A 6,349-nucleotide genomic window follows, 5' to 3' on the forward strand; every position below is an offset into this window, starting at 1 on the left:
AAGGATTCCATTGAATGTATAGATTGTTCTCAGTAGTATAAGCATTTTAATATTTGTTCCTCCAATCTATAAGCATGGGATGTTCATGCATTTTTTGTGTCTTCTTTTTTTAATCTTTCAAATGTTTACCAATTTTTGAGAAACAGAGAGAGACAAAGTGTGAGTCGGGGGGAGGGCACAAAATCCAAAGCAGGCTACAGGTCCTGAGCTGTCAGCATAGAGCCCAAAATGGGGCTCTAACTCAAGAGCCCAGAGATTATCACCTAAGCCAAAGTCAGATGCTTAACTGACTGAGCCACCAAGGGCCCCACTTTGTGTGTTCTTCAATTTCTTTCATAAGCTTTTTATATTGTTCACCCTATAGGTATTTCACCTCTTTGGTTAGGTTTATTCTTTGGTATTTTACTTTATTTGGTGCAATTGTAAATGGGATTGGTTCCTTGTTTCCTCTTCATGGTGCTTCACTATTGGTGTAAAGAAATGCAACCAGTTTCTGTATGTTGATTTTATACCTTGCAGCTTTCTGAATTCATGAATCAGTTCTAGCAGTTTTTGGTGTCTTTTGGGTTTTAACATAGAATATCATGCCATCTGTGAAGTGTGAAAATTTGACTTCTCCCTTGCCAATTTGTATGTCTTTTGTTTCTTTTTGTTCTGTGATTACTGAGGCTAGGACTTCCAGTCCTAGCTGAACTGGAAGTGGTGAGAATGGACATCTTTGTCGTGTTCCTGACATTAGGGTGAAGCTCTCAGCTTTTACCATTGAGGATGATATTAGGTGTGGGTCTTTCCTATAATGGCCTTTATGATGTTGAGAAATTTTCCTTCTATCCTTATTTTCTTGAGGGTTTTTATCAAGAAACAGTGCTGTATTTCGTCCAATGCATATTCTGTATCTATTTAGAGTATCATGATTCTTATCCTTTCTTTTATTATTAATGTGGTGTATCACGTTGACTTATTTTGCAAATATTTATATCGTCTCTGCAGCCCATGTATAAATCCCACTTGATCAGAGTGTATAGTTCTTTTAATATAATGTTGAATTCTACTTGCTAGTATCTTGTTGAGATTTTTCCATCGAGATTAATCAGGGATATTGTCCCATAATTCTCCTTCTTCTTTTTTTTTTTCTTTTTTGTGGCATCTTTGCCTGATTTTGGATTCAAGGTAATGCTGGTTTCCTGGAATGAGTGTGCTAGACTTCCTTCCATTTATATTTTTGGGGAACAGTTTGAGAAAGTAGGTATTAGTTCTTCTTTTAAATGTCTGGTAGAAATTTCCTGGGAAGCCAATTGGTCCAGGATCTTTGTTTGTTGAGAGATATTTGATAAGCGATTCAATTTCATTGGTGGTTAGGGCCCTTCAAATTTTCTATTTCTCCCTGTATCAGTTTTGGTAGTTTGTGATTTTCAAGGAATTTGTCTATTTCTTCCAGATTTCAAATTTTTTGGCATATATTTTTCATAGTAGTCTCTTATAATTGTTTATATTTCTGTAGCATACATTGTGCTCTCCCTTCTTTCATTTGTGATTTTTTCAATTTCAGTATTCTTTATTTTCTTCTTGATAAGTGTGACTAAGGATGTTATCAATTTTATTTAATTCTTTCAGAAAACCTGCATTTATTTTTAGTGATCTCTTCTACTGTGTTTTGTTTGTTGGTTTCAAATATTGTTCATATCTGCTCTAATGTTTATCATTCCTCTTCTTCTGCTGGCTTTTGGCTTTATTTCCTGCACATTTTCTAGTTTCTGTAGGTGTGAGCTTAGATGTGTATTTGGGAACTATCTTGTTTCTTGAGATAGAATTTACCTTAATGTATATTCCTGTTAATATGATCTTTGCTGAATCCCAAAGTGTGTGGACAGTTCTGTTTTCATGCTCATTTGCTTCCACATATTTTAAAAAATTTATTCGCTAATTTCCTGGTTAACCCATTCATTCTTTTTTTTTAATTGTTATATTAAACATAATTTTTTGTTAGATTGGTTTCAATACAAACCCAGTGTTCATCCCAACAGATGCCCTCTGCAATGACCATCACCCACTTTCCCATCTCCCCCACCTGCCATCAACCCTCAGTTTGTTCTCAGCATTTAAGTCTCTTATGGTTTGCCCCTACCCCTCTGTAACTTTTTCCCCCATTTCCCTCTCCTCTGGTCTTCTGTTAAGTATCTCAGGATCCACGTAAGAGTGAAAAACATATGGTAACTGTCTTTCTTGGCCTGACTTATTTCACTTAGCATAATACCCTCCAGTTACATTCACGTTGCTACAAATGGCTAGCTTTCATTCTGTCTCAATGCCAAGTAGTATTCAATTGTATATATAAACCACATCTTCTTTATACATTTGTCAGTTGATGGACAATTAGGCTCCTTCCATAATTTGGCTATTGCTGAAAGTGCTGCTATAAACAATGGGGTACAAGTGCCCCTATGCATCAGCACTCCTGTATCTTTTGGGTAGATTCCTAGAAGTGCTATTGCTGGGTCATAGGGTAGATCTATTTTTAATTTTTTGAGGAACCTCCACACTGTTTTCCAGAGTGGCTCCTCCAGTTTGCATTTCCACCAACAGTGCAAGAAGGTTCCCGTTTCTCCACATACTCTCCAGCATCTATAGTCTCCAATTTGTTAATGTGAGCCACTCTGGCTGGCATGAGGTCATATCTCAGTGTGGTTTTGATTTGTATTTCCCTTATGAGGAGTGACGTTGAACATCTTTTCATGTGTCCTTTGGCCATCTGGATGTCTACTTTAGAGAATTGTCTATTCATGTCTTCTGCCCATTTCTTCACTGGATTATTTGTTTTTCGTGTGTGGATTTGGTGAGTTCTTTACAGATTTTGGATACTAGTCCTTTATCTGATGCCATTTGAAAATATCTTTTCCCATTCCATCGGTTGCCCTTTAGTTTTCTTGATTGTTTCTTTTGCAGTGCAGAAACTTTTTATCTTGGGGAGGTCTGAATAGTTCATTTTTGCTTTTAATTCCCTTGCCTTTGGAGAGGTGTCGATTAAGAAATTGCTGCAGCTGAGGTCACAGAGGTTTCTTCCTGCTCTCTCTTCTAGGGTTTTGATGGTTTCCTGTCTCAAATTCACATCCTTCATCCACTTTGAGTTTATTTTTGTGAATGGTGTAAGAATGTGGTCTAGTTTCATTCTTCTGCATGTTGCTGTCCAGTTCTTCCAGCACCATTTTTTAAAGAGACTGTCTTTATTTCCATTGGATACTCTTTCCTGCTTTGTCAAAAATTAGTTGGCCATACATTTGTGGGTCCAATTCTTGGTTTTCTATCTTATTCAATTAGTCTATGTGTCTGTTTTTATGCCAATACTATACTGTCTTGATTACAGCTTGGTTGCAGAGGCTAAAGTCTGGGAATGTGATGCTTCCCGCTTTGGTTTTCTTCTTCAATATTACTTTGGCTATTTGGGTCTTTTGTGGTTCCATACAAATCTTAGGATTGCTTGTTCTAGCTGTGAGATGAATGCTGGTTCAATTTTTATTGGGATTGCATTGAATGTGTAGATTGTTTTGGGTAGTATTGACATTTTAATAATATTTCTTCTTGCAATCCATAAGAATGGAATATTTTTCCATTTCTTTGTATCTTCTTCAATTTCCTTCATAACCTTTCTATAGTTGTCAGCATACAGATATTTTACATCTTTGGCTAGGTTTATTACCAGGTATTTTAACGTTCTTGGTGCAATTGTGAATGGGATCACATTCTTTATTTCTCTTTCTGTTGCTTCATTATTGGTATATAAAAATGCAACCAATTTCTCTACATTGATTTTGTACCCTGCAATTTAGCTGAATTCATGTATTAGTTCTAGCACACTTTTGGTGGAGTGTGGTGGATTTTCCATGCAGAATATCATGTTGTCTGCAAGTAGTGAAAGTTTGACTTCATCTTTGCCAATTTTGATGGCTTTTATTTCATTTTGTTGTCTTATTGCTGATTCTAAGGTTTCCAACACTATGTTAAACAACAGCAGTGAGAATGGACATCCCTGTAGTGTTCCTGATCTAAGGAGGAAAACTGTCAGTTTTTCCCCATTGAGGATAATATTAGCTGTGGTCTTTTCATAAATGACTTCTATGATTTTAAGTATGTTCTTTCTATACCAAATATCTCGAGGGTTGTTACTAAGAAATGATGTTTATTTTGTCAAATGTTTTTTTTCTGCATCTATTGATAAGATCATATGGTTCTTATCTTTTCTTTTATTAATGTGATGTATCACGTTGATTGATTTGCAAATATTGAACCAACCCTGCAGGTCAAGAATGAATCCCACTTGATCATGGTGAATAATTCTTTTTATATGTTGTTGAATTCGATTTGCTAGTATCTTTTTGAGAATTTTTGCATTCATATTCATCGGGTATATTGGCCTGTAGTTCTCTTTTTTTGCTGGGTCTCTGTCAGGTTTGGGAATCAAAGTAATGCTGGCTTCATAGAATGAGCCTGGAAGTTTTCCTTCTTTTTCTTTCTTTTTTTTTTTGCCACAGCTTGAGAAAGATAGGTATTATTTCTGCTTTAAATGTCTGGAAGAATTCCCCAGAGAAGCCACCTGGTCCAGGACTTTTATTTTTTGGGAGATTTTTGATAACTGATTCAATTTCTTCACTACTTCTGGGTCTGTTCACATTTTCTATTTCTTCTTGCTTGAGTTTTGGAAGTGTGTAGGAGTTTCAGGATTTGTCCATTTCTTCCAGGTCGTCCATTTTTTGGCCTATAATTTTTCATAGTATTCCCTGATAATTGTCTGTATTTCTGAGGGATTTGTTGTAATAATTCCATTTTCATTCATGATTTTATTTATTTGGGTCATCTCCCTTTTCTTTTTGAGAAGCCTGGGTAGAAGTTTATCAATTTTGTTTATTTTTTCAAAAACACAACTCTTGGTTTCATTCATTGCTCAACTGTGTTTGTTTGTTTTTTCTTGTTTGTTTTTTGTTTGTTTTGGATTCTATATTATTTCTTTTCTGATCTTTATTACTTCTCTTCTTCTGCTGGGTTTGGGGTGTCTGTTGTTCTGCTTCTAGTTCCTTTAGGTGTGCTGTTAGATTTTGTATTTGGGATTTTTCTTGTTTCTTGAGATAGGCCTGGATTTCAATGTATTTTCCTCTCAGGACTGCCTTCGCTGCATACCAAAGCGTTTGGATTGTTGTATTTTCATTTTCATTTGTTTCCATATATTTTTTTAATTTCTTCTCTAATTGCCTGTTTAGCCCATTCATTCTTTTAGTAGGATGTTCTTTAGCTTACATTATTTGGAGGTTTTCCAGCCTTTTTCTTGTGGTTGATTTCAAGTTTCAAAGCACTGTGATCTGAAAGTGTGCATGGTATGATATCAATTCTTTTATATTTCAAAGGGCTGTTTTGTGACACAGTATGTGATCTATTTTGGTGAATGTTCCATGTGCACTCAAGAAGAAAGTATATTCTGTTGCTTTGGGATGCAGAGTTCTAAATATATCTCTCCAGTCCATCTGCCCCAATGTATCATTCTGGCCCATTGTTTCTTTACTGATTCTCTCAGATGATCTATCATATATGATCTATCCTTTTAATAAGTGGATTATTTAAGTACCCTGCAATTACCACATTCTTATAAGGTTGCTTATGTTTGTGAGTAATTGTTTTATACATTTGGGGGATCCTGTATTTGGCACATAGACATTTATAATTGTTAGCTCTTCCTGATAGATAGACCCTGTAATTATTATATAACGCCCTTCTTCATCTTTTGTTACAGCCTTTAATTTAAAGTCTAGTGTGTTTGATATAAGTATGGCTACTCCAGCTTTCTTTTGATTTCCAGTAGCATGATAGAAGTTCTCCATTCCCTCTCTTTCAGTATGAAGGTGACCTCGGGTCTAAAAGGAGTCTCTTGTAGAGAGAAACTAGATAGGTCTTTTTTTATTATTTTTTATATTTTTTATCCATTCTGATATGCTACATCTTTTGATTGGAACATTTAGTCCATTTACATTCAGCATTATTATAAAAAGATATGGGTTTATAGTCATCGTGATGTCTGTAGGTTTCATGCTTGTAGTGATGTCTCTGGTACATTGTGGTCCTTGCAACATTTCACTCACAGAATCCCCCTTAGAATCTCTTGTAAGGCTGGTTTAGTGGTGATGAATTCCTTCAGTTTTTGATTGTTTCAGAAAACCTTTATGTCTCCTGTTCTGAATGACAACTTGCTGCATAAAGATTCTTGGCTGAATATTTTTTCTTGTTCATCACATTGAAGATTTCCTGCCATTCCTTTCTGGCCTGCCAAGTTTCAGTAGAGAGGTCTGCTACTATCCTTATGTATCTC

Source organism: Panthera tigris, chromosome A2 (genome assembly GCF_018350195.1).
Source record: "Panthera tigris isolate Pti1 chromosome A2, P.tigris_Pti1_mat1.1, whole genome shotgun sequence".
Classification (NCBI taxonomy): Eukaryota; Metazoa; Chordata; class Mammalia; order Carnivora; family Felidae; genus Panthera; species Panthera tigris.